Source organism: Thermobia domestica, chromosome 15 (assembly GCF_964235325.1).
Source record: "Thermobia domestica chromosome 15, izTheDome1.hap1.1, whole genome shotgun sequence".
Classification (NCBI taxonomy): domain Eukaryota; kingdom Metazoa; phylum Arthropoda; class Insecta; order Zygentoma; family Lepismatidae; genus Thermobia; species Thermobia domestica.
In genome coordinates, this window is record NC_137468.1 from 107705424 (window position 1) to 107728535 (window position 23112).

Genomic DNA, 23112 nt, shown 5'->3' on the forward strand with positions numbered 1-23112 from the left:
GTATTACTCGTTTGAATTATCTGTACGTGCGGAAAAGTTGCGAACTAATTTTCTTATTTACAAATCACGTCAGTCACATGATAAGGTTGCCTGAAATACTGGTTTTACTTGAGATTTATTTCCTATCCACTTTATCAAGAAAATCGAAAGTATATGCTGAAGCAAATCTTTAAGCAGTGGTGTAAAAATTTAAGTCACTGTACGCTGGGCTCAAACATGGGATCAAACAGTTATGGTTACAAACTGAATTTTCCCATATGAAAATAGAATTTAAAGAATGTTACATTGTATTTAAAGAATATATATGAACTATACCGACAAACTGTTAGAGGTGATTCCACACATCAAAATAAGAGAAAAAGTTCATATGGGTCTATGGCGAAAAGTGCATAACTCTAAAGCTTCAGAGTTAGGGCTGTCCAAAATCGCGAAAAAGCTCATTTTCAATAGGCCCTACTTTGAATTCCAGAAACTGTGAATGGTGGTTCTTATCATCATAAAGGAAGCCAAGCATACATAATCCAAGAGTAAATATTTTATCAATTATCAATAGGTGTCGAGGGTATTTCCTACAGGGTGTAATTCTCAGATATGTTTTCAATAGAGTTTTCAGATATATCCTGAATTCAAAAAGTATCCAAAGTAGGCAGGAGGTAAACCTTGATAACAATGGTCATTCAATGCTTCGGAGGGAAGGCGGAAGTGTTAGGAACCGGAAGCTCCATGTTTCTTAGTGTTCGCAATAACGTGTGATGATATGTATTTCGTCACGGTGTATTTCACGTTTCCTTCACTTAAAAGCGTGAAAGAAAACATCGCACCATGTCTTTCCCGAGTACGAGAGACCGTGCTGTTGAAGATCCTTAACACTTCCGACATTGCGCCAAAGGATTCCGTGTTCACTGCTATCAAAGCTTATCGTTTGGCTACCTTGGACCAATAATAAAGTCAGAGCATATCTCAAAATTAGGTTGATGGCATTTCTGGGAATTTCATCATCCAGGTGATAATCCATACACCCATTGAACATTAATGAAATATGCATTTTTGGACTGTGTATGCATGACTTCCTTTACGGCGATAAGGACCACCATCCACGGTTTCTCGAATTCGAAATAGATCTTCTTGTAATTTGGCTTTTTCGCGATGTTGGACAGCCCTAGCTCTAAAACTATACACTTTTCGCCATAGGTCAATATGAACTTTTTCTCTTATTTTGATGTGAGGAATCGCCTCTTAAAATTTGTCGGTATAGTTCATTAATGCCCTGTATATATATGATGTCTCTCGGGAAATGTATCTACTTCTATTGGAGGAGTTCTGTATCGTCTCGTATTTCGTCACCAAAATTCTATTTCATCTTGAATTGTTGACAACTCTGCCACCAAACCATCTCATAACTGTTGTCAGTGAGAAGCTGAATATCGTGACGCACGACAGCGTATCGGTGTTCTAACTTGCACAAAAAGAAGGCACAATTAGAAGACATAAAAGTAAAGTACGTTTATATATATATATATATGTGTGTGTGTGTGTGTGTGTAACTGCAGAATACTTAACAAAACCCTTTTTCTGTGTATGTAGGATAAGACATAAGACGTAAGCCCTATATTGAATGAATAAGAAAAAAGTGTCTATATACAGTAAATATACAGACATAAATTTGTAAATGCTCGGAGGTTTGCGTAGGCGCCTTTTGCGTAGCCGACCGAGATTCGATTCCCAGAGGGAGCTCGTGTGGTTCAAATCCCCATTAAGCTGTAGGTCCATGTCTCATATAGCCTAGCTGGTTTTCCCACAGCAGTACTACACTAAAGAGTCAAAGTCGAAATTATGAATAATACATCCTTAAAATAAGTTATTAATACATAAACAAAAACAAAAATATTTAAAATAGTTTTTCAAGTAGTAATAAAGCAAACCATATATATATATATATATATATATATATATATATATATATATATATATATATATATATATATGTGTGTGTGTGTGTGTGTGTGTGTAATTTTGGAAATGAAATCTTTGAGTTTTACGTCCCACGATTATGCCAGTTAGGCTAAAGGAGACGGTGATGATGAGTGATTAAGGAAATGGTGGAATGAAGGAAATGGAAGGAAACGGGAGAAACCCGAGAAAAGCCACGCACATGGTGTTTGTCCACCACAAAGCTCACTTGGCTGGGGCTGGGATCGAACCCGGGACCGCAAGCACCAGAGGTGAACGCTCTACCACAGAGCCACCGCGGCCCATATGTAATTTTGGCTTTCAGGGTATATACCGTAGTTCACTTCGCGATTATTTATTTGATGACTATTCATAGCAACTATGATATGAATTCTATTCCTGGCATACTACATACACATTCAAGAAGCTTGGCCATCGTCAAAGTTTGCCAGCAGTATCTAATAAACGAAAGATGTACTTATGGTACACCCTTCTTTTACAGCCTGCGTTATCAATTGAGTTGCTCAAATTTACATACAAATGTTCTCTCTTATGGCAACAAGACAAAAGACAATAATGCTATGACCAACGACAACACGACGAAGAGAGTGTGTTTCCTCGACTTGAAGAGAGGCAAACTTAATTTTAGTATAAAAAGGTTTTCAGCTGATAACCAGTCGAATATGTTTTTTTCTCACAATAGTACTTTTGCAAGAATGATATACGAGAAGGGTTGTTAATTATTATCTCCTCTCATAGCTGTCACATCCCCCTATTTTTTGTAATTATTTCTTTCTTGAAATCTATTTTTTCATTTTATTTATGAGTAATAATGAGAGGAAATGAAATCTAATCACAGATAGAATCGGATTGGATGTTTCAATTAATTTGCATGTTTCACGTTCCTTGTACGGTGTATGATCAAAACATCGATACAGTAAGGGGAAAACATGTAACTTGGAAGTCACATATTTAATGCATTATTCTGAAATAATGGCAATAATAATGATAGCCACCTTGTATTAGAGCTTAAAAGAAGCACAAAAAGTCTAGCAAAATGCTTATTTTCCGAAGATATAAGATACCAAAAACGTTTTAAACATTTGAAATTTTTCCTGAATAATTGATATCTAGCTTGAAATATCCTCCATTTGAAACATCCAGTGTACCACCTAACATTGAGAAACCAATTCTAGACTTCCACTAAAATGATAATTAAATAGCATTTTTCTTTATTCCCTTTAATAAGTAAATATTTCCGTTACCGTTACAATAGTTTTTGTGTTTCTGTATATGTTGTATTGTGAACAAGTTCTTCCATTGACTATGGGTATTCAACTCTTGGGAAAATGTTACACACTCTCTCGTACGACCTTCGATAGCAGTAAGTTTTCTGTGATTAGCCTACCCCCCTGTTCCAACTTGCACATGCCTTGACCAAAAAAAAAAAAAAAAAAAAAAAAAAAAAAAAAAGTGTAAGTATGACTTTTAGTCACAAAATGTCAAGTTCATTAAAATTTTGTCTGTTAACTGCCGAACCATATGTTTAACCTGAAATATCTCAAAAGGGACACACTTGAAAAAATCTTACATTTTCGAATTATTTGTATAGTAAATTATTAGCGAGAAAATTTAGCAAAGTGTACGCGTGGTGGCCATCTTGGTTTTGTACAATTTGCAAGCACGAAATAATATCATTTCATCATCAGTGTACCCATCTTAGCACAAATCACTAAAAAAACAGCTTCGGTAAAATTTTGCAAGCGAAACGTGGGCCAGCTCCCCGTCTAGAATAAAAGTCGACTATGTTGGAAAGAGAATTGGAAAGCTGGACGTAACAGATAAAAGTTAGAGGAGAAGACCTAATATGAGATGGAAGGACAAATACAAGGTGATTTGAAGGAGAGGGATGGAGAATAGAGGATGCCCAAAATAGAGGAGAATGGAGGAAAAGAATTAAAGACGGGAACGCTGACCCCTTATAAGAATGGTAAAAGACATAGAACAGAAGAACAGGTATTGAAGCCGGGTCTTTCATCCAAGGTGAAATTACTACGCATTTAAGTACAGGGGAGCTTATATAAGTGCTCTTAATGTATCTTTCCTGCAGTGAAGCTGATACTATATTTCTGTACTTCAGTCCAGAAATTAAACCCAGAGAGTAAGCAAGCCAGTCAATGTGTAGAAAAGCGTAAAATAAAAGGATTCCTCTTCAGGAAAGCGACAAGGGGATCACACACACACAGATTGAAATAAAAAAGAGGAAAACGTTAAGAGGGCGCTCATCATTTTGGTTGTTGTTATGCCACGCCCCTCATTTGTATTCAAGTAACGACGTGCTAAAGAGGAATGTAACAAGTTCTCTTATTTTCTTTTTTCCTCATATTTCTTCCTCTTTTTTTTCTCTCGTGAGTGTATGTATATATAAACATGTGTGAGGGTGTGTGAGAGGCTTGATGCTGGATAAGGAAGCAGTACCTACAATTTTTATTTGTTGGAATTTTATCTTGCATTCTTTTAGAAAAGGGAATAATTAAACACGTTCGTTCTCTCAAATAATGTTCTCACGTACATAAAATTTCACTAATATGAAAAAAAAATGTGAACCCTATTAGCTTTATTTTGAGGGTGCCGAGCTTTTGTATAACCTATATATCACTTTACCGTCAAATGTATTGAAAAGTTAATGTACTCATTTATTCATTGTATGAATGTGCAAGATAGAACAGGTAACTGCCGTACACAGTAGAGATGTTCCAGCTCACGATCTCGGTTTCCGAGCTCAATAAAAAGAGTTCAAACCCATGTGAATAGCGTTGCCCACAAAATGGGACGAGACAAGAAATAGTTTTCTCGTCTTGTCTCGTAATTTTTTGTTCAATTTTAGTCTCGTATCGATTTCCGGAGTTTTTTTCTAATCTTGTCTCATTTTATAAATGAATGTACAAAATGTATGTATGTGAATAATTCTTAATATTTCACCTAGACCTAGAACTTATTAGAATCCTTCCGCGTCAGGAGAGTTTTATGTAGTGTGTGATATAACAACATTTAATCCATATTTATTTTTGAAGTACATTGTGTAAAGAATTGCATATATTTTAAACGTTGATGCATGTTCTTCATTGTGTTCGTGCAATCATTTCATCTATTTATAATTTTTATACTATGAATCATGTAGGCCTAACAATAACACAGAGTTTAAGGTCTAAGACTTATGTGAACTGGTATTCCCCAGAAACTCCAGAAATGTGTAGTATCCTCTCGAAGAGACGAGAATTGTCTTGTTTCTGGTCTTGTCTCGGATTCAAAAATCCACTTCTCCTCTCGTGATCAATACTACCTGTGACGAGCCCTTTAAAAGTGGATAAGAAACTACAGCCCGAGACCTAGTGACCGCGAACCGAATGAGGAAAGTGAGTACTAGTCTCATAGAGGTTAGCGAGTGCGAGTCCAATGAAGCTAATGAGCGCGAGTTTCATTGACGATAGCTAGCCCGTGTTCGAGCGAGTTCAAATCTCAGCTAGCGTGAAGCGTTATTGAAATTAGTGAGCGCGAACCCCATTGATGGTAATGAGCCTGAGCCCGCGCGAGCGCGAGTGAGTCCTTATATCAAAATGCCTAATTTTGGCTACACAATCTATGATAATATTCTGGCCCAGAGGCTTAGATTAAATTTTCCAGAGGTCCTGAAGCCAAAGGAAATCAGTGAAGGAAAAGATAAATCCATGTCATATTCTCACCTGGCCCTGCATCACTTACAAGTTGATATGTATAGCTCATGTAAATTACTTATTTGAAATTGTTGATCTATGGGATTTAGTATTATTTTCTTTTACAGTAAGCACCTGCTGTCCTTGATAAAGTCTTAATACGTTTACGACGTGATTTAAAGCCTAACAAGAAGCAAGCATACGAATTATTTGTTAACATCTCTTGAAATTCATAATTTCACGTTGTTTATTTAAGATTTCTGACGTAACACCATATGTTTCACCGAAGATAATTTCAAAAAGAATTTTCTCAAAGTGTACTTTCCTTCACGGCCTATAAAGTTATCTTTTGAAACCGTGTATGGGAAGTATTCAGGCCGGTCTTAGTCTGTTTTTTTGCTATTAAATCATTGTACCCGAGAAATGGAAAACAACTTACATGGCGCGAGATCTGAACTTTAAACGGGGTTGTACCCAACTGAACATATAACTTATTTAGTAATTAGAGTGACATAACCGCCAACAACGAATTCAATCTGGGGCTCCCGCGCCAAAAGTGAGTACAACGAGTTGTTTAAAGCCAATGTACAAGAGAAGTACGAAAGTGACTTAGCGGTACAAATCATGAGTTGATTACCAGAGGAAAAATTACGTATGTAACTATATGCGGTGGCACACAGGTTTCCGCCGCATGGATTTAGGGATCTAGAATTTAGATGTCTGGGCTTTCGGCATCTAAAGCCATTTAACCCATCACATTTTGAGGGATGACGTCTCTCGGCGAGCACACAATCCGGGGAAAGGGACGGAAGGAAGCGGCCTGGGACCTATAAATTAGATACCACCCCGGCATTTGCCTGGTGTGAATGAGGAAAACCCAGGAAAACCTCATTCAGGGTGGCTGGCCTGAAAAAGCGTTTTACAATTTTTCAACCGGGTACCCCCGCCGGGAATTGAACCCGGGACCGCTCGCACCTTCCGCATTCCCGCACCACTCGTAGTAAAACCCTTTAAGAAATGATAAATTTCTAACGTATTAGACAAAATAAGGATGACATTATCTGGGAAGTTTGCAAAGAAAGTGGTGGTGTGGAAAGTGACAACCTAGACAAGGTTGAGAACTTGTTATTGACTCCAGCGATTCAGAAGAAAACGAATGAAAGTGCGTCTTAGATTTACCAGCAGATTTTATTTTTTACTTGAGGTAAGAAAACTAAGGTGCGTTTCAGAATTGCTGGCGTCTTAAATTCGAGTAAATATGGTATATATTAAATAAATTATCGAACTAGAGACTTAACACGAAAGGCAGTTGACCAGTAAGTGACTTGCATAGATTAGGTAATACTATATCATAAATATTAGAAGTCGTTACTACAAAATTGTGAATATTTCTCTCTTTTCATTGTTCTGGCATTCTTAAAACAACCTGTTGTAGACAAGTTGCTTACGAAGGCCAAAAATACGTTTACAAAGTACCAACAACATTATTTTTTTCTGTTTATTATTCACATTGAATAAGGTCTGCTAAAACTACTCGCATAATACTCACACATGATACGTGCTAACAACCTAATTGTGTCAGAGAATATGCAAACCTGAAAATTACCACACCATTGGTTTCGCAGACAGGTTTGATGTGAGATATGATCTGGGCAGTGCAGGTCCCATAAATCTCTAGTCATCTTAAGACCCGACAAAGCCTAGCAGCTAAACAACTTTACAAGTCCAGAAATAACAAGTGCCTAATTGAGATGCAGTGCTTATTGTTTCAACCACGTTAAAAGATATGTACACCTACTAAGAAAAAATCCAGCAAGTTTACTACCTGAAAGGGAGTGACAAACTGTTGCAAAAATACTCTGATGTCAACGAACATTGCCAATGTGAATTTTGTCTTTCGCATTCGGGTTCTTCCTTTCCTATACTGTTTCTGTTTCCTGTAGTATATATATATATTTGCGGTTTTGTTTTTCTTCCTCTTTTGTTATGATGTCATGTGAACTTGTCTGTCCGGTGTATGCACCTCATCACTACATGTCTGTATACTTGCATTTCCTCTCATATTCTTTTCCCCCTTTTTTCAAACCACAAAACGTGTTTTAATCCGCCCAAATATATGTATAGGTATATATATAAGTTGCTCCTATAGTACAGCCGTTCAAGGACAGAGTTGACGAATCGGACTGCACACGTTGATACATAGTCTGGAAAGATTCCTTGCATACAGACGTCTGAAGTTAGTGTTGCTATAACTTTTTTTCCCTCCATTTCCCTTAGCTCATTAATCCGAGAATCTTTATTTTTTAAAGACTATTTCGCTTTAGCATTCAAAGTTAAAAAAACAATATTAGCATTATATCGTCACTCCTACAACGAAAGAACCTAAGAGCAAACTTTTAAAAAAAAATAGATATTAGTTAAATCTGAGCTGTCGACAGTACATCATTCTAATATGAACTTGAATCTCTTTCCCACTGTCTCACTGTATGTGTACTAAAGAATAGAATTTACAAAGGGAGTGAATTACTATAGGTGCAAGAATTTCCAACTATAACGGTTTCTTCATGGAACGGAACACAACAGGGCTATGAAGTTGCCAATATGCAATAGGTTTTGCCATTCAAATTAAAGCAAATTGCCTGCATTGTCCGTCAACCCGTTATGATGTATCTCTTTCGCTGGTTGTTTAACACAAGGATAACAATCTCAACAACACCCTACCGACAATGTTAATCTTATGAGCTCAAAATGACCCTAAAACGGTGAATAGATAAATAACGGTATTTTTTTTAATTAATCTCATTTTTGAAAGGAATTTACCACAAACATATCCTTAACATTTGAACATATAGATTCCACCCCCATATTCCTTACGTGTGTACCCGAACGTTTAAGGCGATGTCATTATGTAGCTCCTGTCCTGTTTTCGGTTCCAAATGGGATCCAGAAGTTTCAGTTGAACCAGCATATTCAGTTGATAAAAGTTTGGTAAGATATTCGAATAAGAAGCAGTGGACATGGGACAAAAAGCCAGAAATTATGACTGAAAATCGACATGATTACTACTCATTACTCAATTTATACTAGTGTACGTCTTCTAGTCGTCAGGATCTTTTATAGGCTACTGTTATTGTTGTTTATAAACAATTTTAACACTCTTGCTCCTGAACTCTCCCCGCTAGTCTGGTAGCTAGCGCGTGTGCCTTTGGTGAATGTAATCCTCGGTTCGATTATCGGGGCAGGGCATAAAAAAATAATTTCTCAGTTATTCACTTTCATTGATCATCAATCTTCTTTAGCCTAAAGGGCATAATTGTGGAACGTTAAAGTAATGATTTCATTTCATTTTCATTTTTGTTCCTGGGCTTACGTAGCACTGCAAATTCTAGCTTCCTATCAGTTTTTGAACATTTTTAGAAAATAATGTTAAGGTAGTAAAAGAAAAGTATGCGGAATACATAGCAAATACTTTTTTAAATATTCTATTGTTTTAAGATAAATACAACATTTATTGGTGTTGTTCAGTGAAATTGCTCCTGCATTATTTCAAATAAAGCAGTGCTCTCTCACTTACATTAAAAAGAAAACACCAGAAACATAATGAGGAAAATATGCAACAATTGTTTCGTATTATCATTCAGTGAAATTATTACAGTGTTCGATACTTCAGTCATTTATATTTCTTCATGTATTCCTACAGAAAAAAAAAGTAAAACAATCTTAGCACAAAATATTCATCTATGTTCGTCAGTGAAGTATCGCAAAACGATAAAACTGACAACAGATTTCTGCATACAAGATCTTCATAATTTCATCATTAAATCTCAGGAACATAATGTTTCCTTTTAGGACTGAACCACAATGAATTGTTTTTTCCCCTTCCTTTTCTTTTCTTTTTTTATTTTTACATACAGAGGGTCGACCTTTTTCGTGGTAGGTATCTGAGAGACGTATATGTAATATCCTAGCTAGACTCGGGCTTCCAGCATTAATAAGGCACCCCGTGACCAATAGCGTCATTTAGGTTTTGCCAGAAGAAGAGTGGAGGTAGAGGAGATTGTCTACTGACATAAAAGTTTCACGTTTCTTGTTAATGTATTAGTATACACACCAAAAAATGAGGTGTCGAAATAACACAAAATAACTACCTCTTTAGCGTGTTACTTGTGTGTCAATTCCATACCAAGCACATCGCCTTCAGAGCATATCAGAAATACATCGTTACTGGCTGTGAGTATTTGCATTGTTTTTTTATTGCTTGGTATGAACAAAGCTTTGCGAAATATATTTCGTATTTATGGCAAGTAACTAATAACATTCTGTTTTCTGTAATCGGTCACAATAATATTATTGTAAACTTGTGAATCATCTGACAACAGTTACACAGATAGCAATGCTTCCATCTATTTTCTTTATCTGTTATTATTGTGTCTTAGCAAGTACGAACAGAAGATGGCAGAACTGTTACCTATGTAACTGTTGTCAGACGATTCACAGATTTACAAGAATATTATTGTGACCGATTACAGAAAAGATAGAACATTATTTGTTACTTGTTATAAGTGTCAAATATATTTCGCAAAGCTTTGCTCATATTAAACGATAAACACTAATTAATGCAAATTCTCTCAGGTAGTACCGAGTTATTTCTGATATGCTCAAGGATGTGTTTGGTGTTGAAAGACAGTTAATGCTTTAGCAGAGGAGAGTCATCCAACTAAGTATTGGAAACATTTCAACCTGCTAATTGGGAAAACCAGCACTCCTCACTACCCTCTACTCGACAAGAATTCTGCACTTACCACGAACTCTGCAAAAGCTGATGCCTTTGCCCAAGTTCTTCAGACCACCTTCACGCCAGAACCCTCTTTCCGAGATGGAACGACTCTTTACAGGCGCATTGCCAGATATACAAACCCTCATAATGGGTACCTTGGAATTAACATGGACCATACTCTGAATGATCGGCATCCTTTAACGGCGCCAATAACGCCAGTGGATATTACAGACGTGATACGTCACAAGAAAAACACGGCACCAGGGTTTGATGGCATTACCTACCGCCATATTAAAGAAGGTCCTGCTATTTTACTTCATATTTTGGCAACGCTGTACAATTTTGTCCTCAGAACTGACTACTATCCACCTGATTGGAAAGTATCTAAAGTACTTATGTTTCTGAAACCTAAAAAAGGTAAAACAGATCCAGCTTCTTATCGGCCCATTCAGCTCACTTCCACAATCTTTGAGCGCATCATAGTCCGGAGACTCCATAGCCATCTGTTAGTTCATGATCTGTTGCCTAAACACCAAGTAGGTTTCCGACCTGAACATAGCCTCCTCGATAACTTGTTACGTCTTAGCACCATCATCACGAACCATTATAATAGAACTGCACCCTCATGCCTTCTTCTCTTCGATCTTGAAAAGGCATTTGATCGCGTGTGGCATAATGGTCTTATATATAAGTTACACTTCTTCTATCTTCCGGCCGCATATATACGTATGGTGCACCACTTTCTTACGAATCGTCTCGCATATATCTTCATTAATAATAGTTTATCTTATCCAATTTTTCCTTGTACTGGTGTCCCACAAGGTTCAGCCTTATCACCATTATTATATATATATTGTATGTTAGTGACCTGCCCGTGATGCCTAAGCCTATTTACACTTTCACATTTGCAGATGATACTGCACTGCTGGCTTGTTGCAAAACTATGTGCCAAATCAACATTTCTCTGCAAAAAGCTATAGATGCTTTTAGCAACTGGTGCAATCGATGGAAGTTAAAATTGAATTGTACCAAAACACAAGCCCTAGTAATACTTCCAAACAAGAGACGCAGTCGAGTACGCCGCAATCCATCCTTACTCGCTATTAACGTAGAAGGTGTACCCATCCACCCCAGCACTACTGTTAAATACCTGGGGGTAGTCTTTGATGCCAAATTATCTTGGAAACCTCACCTTCTATCTATTAAGGAGAAAGCACAAAACCGTTTAAATCTATTGAAACGCCTGGTTGGTACTACCTGGGGCCTGCACGCGGATACCGTCCTAAACACTTACAAGGGCTTCCTTCGCCCATGTCTCACTCATGGTCACACCGCCTGGGTTAGTGCGAATGACGATTTCTACGAGCGCCTACGTATTATAGAACGCCACGCTTTGAGACTCGCATTTCGAATAAGCTTGCTTAGTCCCACACGTCTCTTATACGAAAGAATCACATTTCCGCACATCACACGCCATCTGGAAGATCTTCGCTCCCGCTACATAGATAAGAAATGGAGAACTCAGCACCATACGCTTATGGACACTATATATCTTGATAGTAGCTTTTCCACCTCGCCTAAGTATTACTATCCTCTACTGCGGCATCTACTCTCTATCTATGGCCAGAAGCATCCCCAACACCCTGACCATCATTTCTTCGCTACCTATCATCCATCAGAATTTAATCCGTACATATACCCATCGTTTGCACATTGAGTTTCCTTTTAACAAGGGCTTCCCCCATGTCTGCCATCAGTGTTGAGTAGCCCCAACACAGAAGATAAGCTCATTTGTGAATACTAACACTTCCCTGTGTACTGTGGTGTCCATGCACTTAATCTCATCATTCGCTCAGCCCTTCAAATAAGCATACCTTTAATTATTTCAATACTCCTTATGTCTAACCAAACATTGACCACTCTCTGTCTTCAGCACTTACATCTCAACCTTTCCCATCGATATCTATATTTCTTGTTTTGTATCACATGTTTCACAACAACAATAATAATTCACCTGTGTATGAATAAAGTGACTTTCTTTATTATTGTTGTAGCCGAATCTCATAGACCATATATGTGTATCAATCATAACCAATGTTTACCATATATATCACTCCCGAAGAGACGACGTTATCGTCTGCGGTTTAACAGTTTAAAAAAATGGTGTTGAATTAACAAACAAGTAACACGCTAAAGTGATAGTCATTTTGTGTTGTTTCAACATCTCATTTTTTACAGTGTACAAATTATCAAAAAGCATGTACAGTATTTATCAAACTTAGAAGTGCAATCGCTCCCTCCTTGCCCACTCCAAATGACCCTTGCCCGGGTCTTCTTCTAGCTTTAGATTGAAAGTGTTAAAATAATACTTATAAACGGCTAAAGGAATTAACACTGTCTGTGAATATTAAATACAAGGGGAAAATACAGTTGGCGATTAGAAAAATGGAAACACCTGTAGTTGGCAACACGTCAGATGTATGGGTTGGCAGTGGTGTCGTGGCGCCCGCATCGCCGAACCGCTGGTGGTGGTGTGTTAGGTCGGTCTCCATACTACGTCAGGCGCAGTGGAACAGCAGTGTCCAGTGGCTGCAGCAGACGGAGGTAGTTTAAAATGGGAGACCTCTCAGATTTTCAAAGAGGGCAAATTGTTGGTGCGCGGTTATGTGGAGTGAGTGTGACGGCAGTGGCTACTGTGTTAGGTGTGTCGCGTGGGACAGTGTCGAAGGTGATGACGGCCTACACAACACATGGGAAAACCACATCGGGGAAGCGGAACAGTGGGCGGAAGAAAATCATGAGTGACAGGTCACGCCGTGTATTAAAGCGCATTGTCACGCAGAACCGTCGTGCCACTGCGGAAGAAGTGACGGAGGAACTTAATCAGTACCTCCCCCACCCTTTTTCGACAATCACAGTCCGCCGCGAATTACATGACATGAACCTACGGGGTCGTGTTGCACGGGCCAAACCGCTCATCAGGGACCATAACGCTTTCGCACGCCGCAAATGGTGCCGCGACCATGCAACTTGGACCGTTGAGGACTGGAAACGTGTGATATGGTCGGATGAGTCATCCTTCACCCTATTCCCAACCACGGGCCGTGTTTATGTGTGGAGAACGCCAAAAGAAGCTTATGATCTGCAGTGTCTCCGCTCAACTGTGAAACATGGCGGCGGTTCGGTGATGCTGTGGGCCGCCATAGCATGGTTTTCATTGAGTCCTGTGGTCACACTTAGCGGACGAATCACTGCCAACGATTATGTCGCAATTTTAGGAAACCACTTGCATCCTATGGTCCGGATGTTGTTCCCGGACAATGACGCCATCTTCCAGGATGATAATGCACCCATTCACACAGCTGGCGTTGTTACAGCGTGGTTTGAGGAACATCGGGATGAAGTTCAACACCTCCCCTGGCCCGCCCAATCCCCAGATTTCAACATAATTGAACATCTGTGGTCCGTCTTGGAAACACGACTCCGGCGACGATTTCCACCTCCATCCTCTCTCACAGAACTGGCCGCCCCCCTGCACGAGGAATGGTAAAATTCCACTTACTACCATTCACGACCTCTATGCCTCCATCTCACGTCGCATCAAGGCTGTTCTGAAGGCGAAAGGTGGCCCAACACCATATTAATCTGGTAAGTTGAAATTTCGTTCAGATGTTTCCATTTTTCTGATCACCATCTGTATCTTGAAAGGAAGTTATATTAAAAATACCACACCAGGATTCACATAGTAAGGCTAAGATGTAACTAGAAAAGTCAGAATGCCAGCCCATGGGTTCCGTAACGAGATTTTCCGGTTACAAAACAAAAACAGTAACTATCCTTCCTTCCCGTCTCGGATTCACTCTATAATTAATGTCTTGCTTTTCTATGGATTCCTTTTCAGAATCCCCTTTGATTTCTTTCTACATTAAAAACCTCTGTCAGTGACGCACGTTGGTGACATAGATGAGCACAATAAACCATATTTAATATATTTTCGTTACCAGTGAACAGGTTACTTAATGCAAAATGAGTTTCCATACCGGTACTTTATCGTCCTTACACAAACTGTTTCGTTTTAATGCATGGGTTACTTCTATTATATACTCACTTGCAGGTTATATGAGGTGAGACTTAAATCTTAACATAGAATTTGTACCACATATCTCGACCGGGGATCGCATCCAAGACCACCATACAATAACACGTATGCTCTCCAGACTCACCCCCTGCGACATATTCAGCATCCCTGAAACTTTTAGTTGTTTGCTGGTATGCATGAATGAATGTAAGATGAATTCACGTGAGCTTCCCAAAAATGATCTTATTCCCCTAAGGGCCAGATGCTCGTTGATCTCTTTCTCATTATGACATATTTTCTATTTGGTCCCTTAGAATAAAATTTCTGCTATGATTCAATCCCTATAGAAATGATAAAAATAATTAAACGATTATCCCCTAAAAGTTGCATATGAAATGGTAATTTTTCTCGTAATCTCTCTCGAATATTTAAATCGAGTGTTAACTCACAAGAGTGAATAGCAACTGAGGGTTTTTCAAAACACGGTTTCCAAATTAATATTTATGCAATAAATTAATTAATTAATTAAAATGAGAAAGATGAAAACATTTGATTAGAGGGAGAGAGTTAAACGTCCTGCGTTTATGCTCCAAGACTAATGGAGATGGTAATGATGATAATGAATGAATAAATGGAACGATAACATAGAGAAAAAACGAAGAATACACGCACACGGTTTCCTCGCCACAAAGGTCATTTGGTGGGACCTGGGATAGAATCAGGGACCCCATGCGCCACAGGTGAGAGCTCTACCACTGAACAATCACGGCTCTTGTATATTATTAAAACACATTTACTGAATTAACTTATTTATCATTGAAGTGAATGGAAATTGCGGTTTATATAAGACATCTTTAAAATGTATATTCTTAGGCAATAGAAATAAATTTCCATCTATCCTTTCAGTTCACTGGTACAGGAGTGAATTTAATATCAGCCCACAGGATTAAAACAAAATATGTACTTTACTTTTCCTTTAAATAAATAAATAGTATGCGAGCAAAATGTATATAATTTCGTTTAATCTTACTTTGAAAAACAAAATTTTCCAATCTCTGTATGCTTTTCAGATTCAATTTCTATCACGTGTCGAGTCTAATTACTATATCTAGGATATATATAGGGAGAACTATCCTGACACTCTCTTGTAACTTTTAAACTAATAGAAAAAAAACAACAACCTGAAATTCAGTATGATGCAAGTATCAAGAGGAGGAATTTTTTTTTGACATTCTCTGTAATGCCATTGCCACATGGTTAGCTGTGTTGCCAACCCAATATTAAATTATATTTTCTCAAATAGCATTACGTAAGATTATTACATATTTCAAACATACTTATAAGACGACCGCTTGCAACACTTATAACATTAACTATTCAATGTTTAAAACCGGGGATGTTACAGAATCACAAATATCCAAAAGTTAGAGGAAAGTTGGCCTTGGTTCGATATCAAGCCATGTGAGTTTTAGACGTACAACATACCACCTGTGTTTTTTTTCCCGAAGGTTCTTCCGTTTCCTACCAGATTCTCATTCCGTCAGTTCCTTTCATAATCGTTTATAAATATACTTTCATCCGTCTCCTTTGGTCTACGAGACGCAAAAGTGTGGGATGTAAGACTGAAATATTTAATTTTTCTTCAAGGTGTCAGGAAAATGTTTAAAGAACTGGAGGACAGTTATTCTTATATGAATCGTGATACTGCTATTCTTTACGATTTCTTTGAGAATATTATGCGCTACTATTTTCTTAAGAATTTCCCTTCCCAATTAATAATGACCTGGAGGAAAAGGACTACTCTTAGTTCTTACTGATTCTAGAGACCTTACGAACACTAAATGTAAATTAACTACAAATGAAGTTGTTAACATTGAGTTCTCAGAAACACTTTCACACGTGTCCATCCAACCGTATGAAAGTTTATTTATTATGGTGATTTGTCTCTGCAATGAATGGTTCGAGATAGTAATATTTAGGGAATACAAGAGCCATAGTGAAAGCACTTTCTCCATTGATAACGCTATCTTAATATTTACGGCACGTAAGAGTCTTCCTTCTCTTCAGTGTTTAACAGATAATTCACTTGAGGAAAATAGCATCGATGTTCAATTTCTTGTATTCGACTGGCTTTGAAATTAGATCCTGTGATAATTATAACTAACATTTTTACTTTAAAAATCTAAAGTTCAATCCCAGAGAAACAAATGTCTGCTACATTCTTATCCTGCACAAATTAATACAACTGCAAACACGTGTTAGTTTATCTTTCGACAATGCATCTATAGTATAATTTCTCTTTGGAGGTACGCTGCTGTTATGTAACTCAACCTTGGTGACAGAGCATATGGGCTACTCTGTAATGGTTTTCTCAATATTTCGTGATTCAATTGCAGCGTTGTTTCGGGTACTAAAGGGAAATTATAAGTTTACCGAACTCAATATGGGGGCCGCAGTGGCTCAGTGGTAGAGCGCTCACATTTGGCGCATGGGGTTTTTGGTTCGATCTCAGCCTGCACCAAGTGAGCTTTATGGTGGTCTGGTTTCCCGTTTCTTCCCACTTCTTCATTTCACCCTTTCTTTCATTTCTCATCATCACTGTCTCTTTTAGCCTAGCCAGCAAAACCGAGGGACGTAAAACTTAAAAATTTCATTTTCCAAACTACATATAAGAGATGTATAATGTTTTAAGAATAATTTACATATGAATTCATTACTTTGGATTGCGAGTCTCTTACAAGTGGAATCAATTAATCAATACGACTTAAGTTACAATGAAGTATGTAAGAATACATTTTCCACAGCCAAATATCTAACGGATAGTAATACCGAGTCTAACGTAAGATGAGTGAGACAAGTTTTCAAATGGAAACTTTGTACAGAATTAACAGGATTCTAGTTGTAAAATTGTTGAAAAAGGTACCTTTGTGTATGACAAGAAGAATCTTACGGAGGCGTGTCACAGCATTGACTAGATTGACTTAGTTTCAGTTGTTTTAATTGCAGACTTTGGTTTCCAGTGCAATAGATCGTAGAGTGAGTTAATTATATGGAGTATTTGTGGGAAACAGATTTAAAGTTTTTCATTTTATACCTGATTTTCACATATTTTTCTTACCTTACTTTTCCTATTTCCATTTCTTTAAAGTTCAAGGTCAAGTTTTAATCTACAGTTTAACTTTCTAGTTTATACCAGATACCAGTTATTCCCAACTATTTATATACAGTGAAACTTCCCTTAACGGACACTTCTCAATAACGGACACCTCTATAATACGGACACATTTTTCTGTCCCGGCAAAAATATATGTTCCCTTATGGAACAAAACCCTCCCTTTAGGAACACTCTCAGATACGGACGAGGACAGTCCTTTTCTCCCCCAGATCTTTCAATAACCTCTTCATAACGGATAGAAATTATTTTCGGTTTTGCGATATATTATTCCTCACAAGCGTATCTACCATGAGTCTAGACCTGGTGAACCATCAAACAGAGCAGCTTCAAACTGAACTTAAAATTCTTCCTTTTCTCGGCCTGCAATAAATTGCTTTCTGGTGGAAATTCTAGAAAACCTTCAATACCTTCATGCAGGGTCAGTCGTATGGCCAAGAATTCTATGCGAACTAGCTTCTCTTCCCTAACAAATTTAGTCATTTTGCCTCTGGGCCTTCATCTTTCCCGACAATTTCATTTCATTGTTTGTTTTAACGTAACATTTTCAACGAGCAATGTTTCCTCTCTTACATTTTTGGAAAAGGAATATTCTCTTTTCTTTTTTTTTTCTTTTTTTTTTTTTTTACTTATGATACTAGAATAAGTCTGGATTGGAGTTTTCCCGGCTTCCTTTTCAACTTTCTCTAAGAGGCTATTGTGACTGGGGCTGGGTCAATAAACATATGCACTCCCATATGCCTTTTCATCCATTCCGCCAATGACGATATCGCGCCAGTGCACAAACGCCCCCCCTTCCCCCCGCACACACACACATGTTTCTTCCACAACCGTACTGAGGATTCTCAGAGGACCTTTGCCAATGACTTTTATTACCCTCGTAGAGGAAAAAGTATGCCGTTTTCGCTAAACAAAAGAGTTTAGCCGATTAGTTGGTTCCTAACGCATCTTTTGAGAATATTCTGAAAATTTGAAATAAATAAGAAACGCTTAAAGGGGATGACATGTATTTAAGAAAATTAACATACACGCATTATCTTTTGCAGTACTGGTGTAACGGACATCTCTCAATAACTGACAAAAATTGATGTCCCATTGACGTCATTATTCAGAGGTTTCACTGTATATACATACATACTAGTCATATATATACTGACGACAAACGTTACCGAACGCCCACTACATCACCATATGTATCGCAATACATACAGGATGTATTAGATAAAACGTTCACGCCCAATACATCACAAATGGTTGAAGATAAAACGATGAACCAAAAAGTGGCATAGGGAAATAGAGCTCACTGAATGGAATGTTTTTCCCACAGGGTCCCCTATCATGGGGGCCTGGGGAATTACTCGAAAATTTTAAAGTGGACGTTTTATCTTATATATATATATATATATATATATATATATATATATATATATATATATATATATATATATATATATATATATATATATATATATTGTGTGTAGAGAGAGAGAGATGGCGTTTCAGATAAAACATCTAGCGCCTATAAATCCCAAAAGGCTGAAGTTAAAGAAATGAGACAAAAAGTGAGATAGGGAAATATTATAGAGGAAATTGAAGGAATCATGATGTCCCGGCCAATGAAATTTGTGATGGACAACATCATGTTCGTAGATTTTCTCGGATACTCCCGTTCCCTTCCACATTCCCGTTCCATCAATTCTTCCATCATCATTCAGTTCCCTTAATCATTCGTCTCCCCCAGCCTAAAGTGTATAATCATGAGACGTTAAACTGAAATATTTCATTTTATTTCAAGATTTTTCCGAAACTTTTGAAGAAGAAAGTTATTATAATTTTCAAGATCACGGAAAATAAACAACTTTTGTCCCTTTCCATGGAGCGTTGAGAGATCAGTCGAAAATTTTAAATGGGAATGTACTATTTAATATAGCCTATCACTGAAAAGATTATGAAAAACAAATATCGATTTCTATTTCACTTAGCGAAATTCACTTTTATACAGAACACCTGAGTGTGATGGTCTGAATTTTGTTATATCTGCTTTGATCTTAGTCTTTCTCCTGTACCATGTATTAACAGTAACTGTGTAAGAGAGCACATATGAATGGTGGAAATGTCATAAACAGTGCCCCACACGATTTTTTCCTGCAAAATTTGTTAGTTTTTTCATACATCGTTCCACACATCTTTAATACCCACCTATTCCTACTGAAATATCCGGGAATCCAGCATTTCTTAGGTAAGAATACCTTATACTGCCGCTAAAAAGATTGTGAGTCTTGCATTTTTGGAGAGAACAGATTACAGATCTAAGATGGTAACATGTCGACCCAGCTTAATGATTACTACTTTTGGAAATATTAACCTCCAAAAATCATTATAGCATGCTTTCAGCAGCCTTTAACTCTGAAACTAAGCCATCCCTAGGAAATGTTTACTTGATTTTTTCCTTGTTTCTATGAGAGATTCACCTCCTAAGCGTTGTTAACTGTGCACATAAATACCCTGTATATATTACGAAACAAGGGTGATTTATTATGAAACCAATAATGGATCCTATAACAAAATGAGACAGGACAGTTTTGAGTTTCGGTAACGTCATATTAACAGAAATATTATGAGTGAAAGATTCAGTCACCAGTAATATTGATATCTACTTATACAATTGACAGTCTCGGGCGAACATAATGGTAAGCACCACTTGCAGTGAAATTGACTTATTAGGTGGAATGGGATGTGATCAGGGTTGAATTCAGGGGGTAGCCCGGGGAGGAAATCTCCCCCCCCAAAAAAAATCATTCCCCCCTCCGGAGAAACTCAAAAAATTTCAGTCACAAAATATAGAAATTACTTCACCCAATTATTTGCTTTCTTTCCGTGCACGTGCAGACGAAATCCGATCTCTCAATATACATATAAATCACACAGACCCACTCTATATAAATATTAAACATGTAACATCTAAGATAGAACACCAAATAGTCAATAAAACTTGTATTTCTTAACGCTATGACCGAGTTTGGCAGAACATGAAATTGTTAACTGTTGAAGAAAGGTTTGTATTTTAGTAGGTACTATACTCTCGCCCTATATTATATATTAGTAGGTAGCACTAGCACAGATCGAGATAGGAAAGGAAAGATAGGGAAGATCTTTCGATCATTCCATATGATCTCTGATGTCAGCAGACTTCAGTTCTTGAAAATGTATAGTTCTTGCATTATTTGAAATAGAGCGCCTAAATTCCATTTCTCACATCGGAAGTAACAGACGTAAATGTGTTTTACGATTGTTCAAGTAAACACACCTTTATTTAATTAAAAATAATTCAGTTAAAGGGTGAGATTCAGAGGGCGTCATTTAGAGGGATCAGGGAGGAACAGTTATCCCTCCTGGGTTAGAGATTTATATAGAATTTATCAATATGATAGTAGTATATAAGTGAAAGATTGCTATTGAAGGTGATGAAGATCCTGCTTAGTGCCGTGCCATGGGGGAGGGGCAAGCGGAGCGACGGCCCCGGGCGCCGAAGTAAGGGGTGAAAAATTCGGGAGGGGAAAAATAAAAGAAAAGAAGGAAAGAAAAACAGAGGAATGAAACACATGTGCACATGTGCACATATATATAAAATGAAAGGAAAAAAAAGTAATGAAAAGTGCTCAAAATCAAGGAAAAGCACGGTTTACCTTTTAAAATTTTCTCACCCTTCGCGGCTGGTCTGTAGACCTCACTCATGGGGTGTCGTCGCATATTCTCGCGCCAAGCGCTGATTTTCCACGACACGGTACTAATCCTACTGAAGATTTCGGAAACTAAACTATTGATGTGTAAGCAGTGAAGAAACCAAGGCTAATATGCTTGATTTAGAATCAGAAGTGTGAGAAAGAATGATAACTTTTTGTTAAGATATTCCTATGTATGTTTGTTTTAGGACAAAACATATTTGAGTTAATTTAAATCTTTTTAAAAACTTCTACATTAGTAACAAACAGTAACTACTGAATATAGGAAATAATAACAAAAATAGCTACTGTAAATAGTAGTTAAAATTTAGTGTAAAATATTTTTGCCAGTCTTGAATGTTTTAGATAAAATTAAACGATTTTTTTTCATTATAATCTCACATTGAATATTTATCAGCAATTAGTCTCAATATTAGGTAGGATGTGGATGTGAATGGAATTGTTAAATATGCTGCTTTCTTGCAAAAATACACAAAACCAACCCCCCGAGGAGTTGACATCCCCCCCGTGTGAAAATGTATGAATTCAACACTGGTTGTGATCGAACCCAGAAGAGTTTGTAGGTAGTTTTATTTCGGAATGTACTTGCAGAAGGCAGAATAAGTTTGTTTGGTGCATGTCATTGCATTGAATTGCATGTGAATTGTCAATCTTCTTTTACAGTTGACAGAAAATGTGACATACCATTATGTTCGCCCGATCCGCTAAATTTCTTTTGTCAAATATCTCTAAATTTGAGCCGATTGCAAAACAATTTTCCGTAACTTGAAGAAAACTATTTCCTCTTTAAATCATAAAAGTTCGTATACTCAAGGAGATGCCGCCATTTTGAAGCTATTGAGGAAATCATTTGAATACTTGGATGCATAATTGTAAAACAGTAGCATATTGCGAGAAATGGGAGATAAGAATGCCCTTCAGAGACTGAAACAAAATACCTTATTAGTCACGTGATGGATTTCCCTATTCTTGTGGATTTTAGTTTTGATCTGTGATACTTTGTGAAGAATGAGTTTTAAAATCGAAGTTTCGTGTATTAACGTGTATCTGGCAACCCTGCCACGCTCAGCTGATCTCGTTCGTGGGTGGAGATGCCGCTAGATTCAGCTCGTAGTTGGCGGTGAATTTTCTTTTCCAATTTGCGTCTTCTTTTATCTACACGGATGAATTACAGTGAGCACTGCGTGAGGTAAAAGCTCGCCAATTATGAGCAATTCGCAAACAATGGAAACTGTCAATGAGCAAGTTTGATTTTAATATCTTCCCTCTTGTGCTTTAATTTTTCTTCCTTCTTTTCCTTCTTTCGTTGTAGACATTTATTGGTGACATTGAGGTAGTCGATCGAAGTCTGCCGGTGGTCTTGACTTGGCGTGCCCTCCCAAAGTTTGAGGCAACTTGACCTTCACCTCCTCTGACCTATCTGGTTGCTTTCAGCATGATAATACAGACTCTATATCGTGAGAACTCAAATGATTTCTTTACTAGACGCAGGCAAGGTCTTCCAGTACATTGTTAGTATATTGTTCAGCTTGGATAAGACATGCGCTGGAGAAAATAAAAACAATACACGCTTCAGAAATGCATAAAGAATAGGAATGTGGCCATCTCTTGCTTTGAGATTAACGTCACGCGAGAGACCTGTCTTGACATCAACTGTCTACAACTGCGAAATTGCAAAG

The 23112-nt window shown here is 37.5% G+C and overlaps 1 protein-coding gene and 1 long non-coding RNA gene across 2 annotated transcripts in view; one reads left to right on the forward strand and one right to left on the reverse strand.

Annotated features, from left to right (window-relative positions):
- The window catches only part of Actbeta (inhibin subunit beta), a 434828-nt gene that overhangs the window by 273198 nt on the left and 138518 nt on the right, over positions 1 to 23112 (reverse strand). The gene's annotated exons all lie outside the window — the stretch shown is intronic.
- LOC145671193 (uncharacterized) overlaps positions 1 to 23112 on the forward strand; it is a 461575-nt gene that overhangs the window by 203781 nt on the left and 234682 nt on the right. The window lies entirely within an intron of this gene.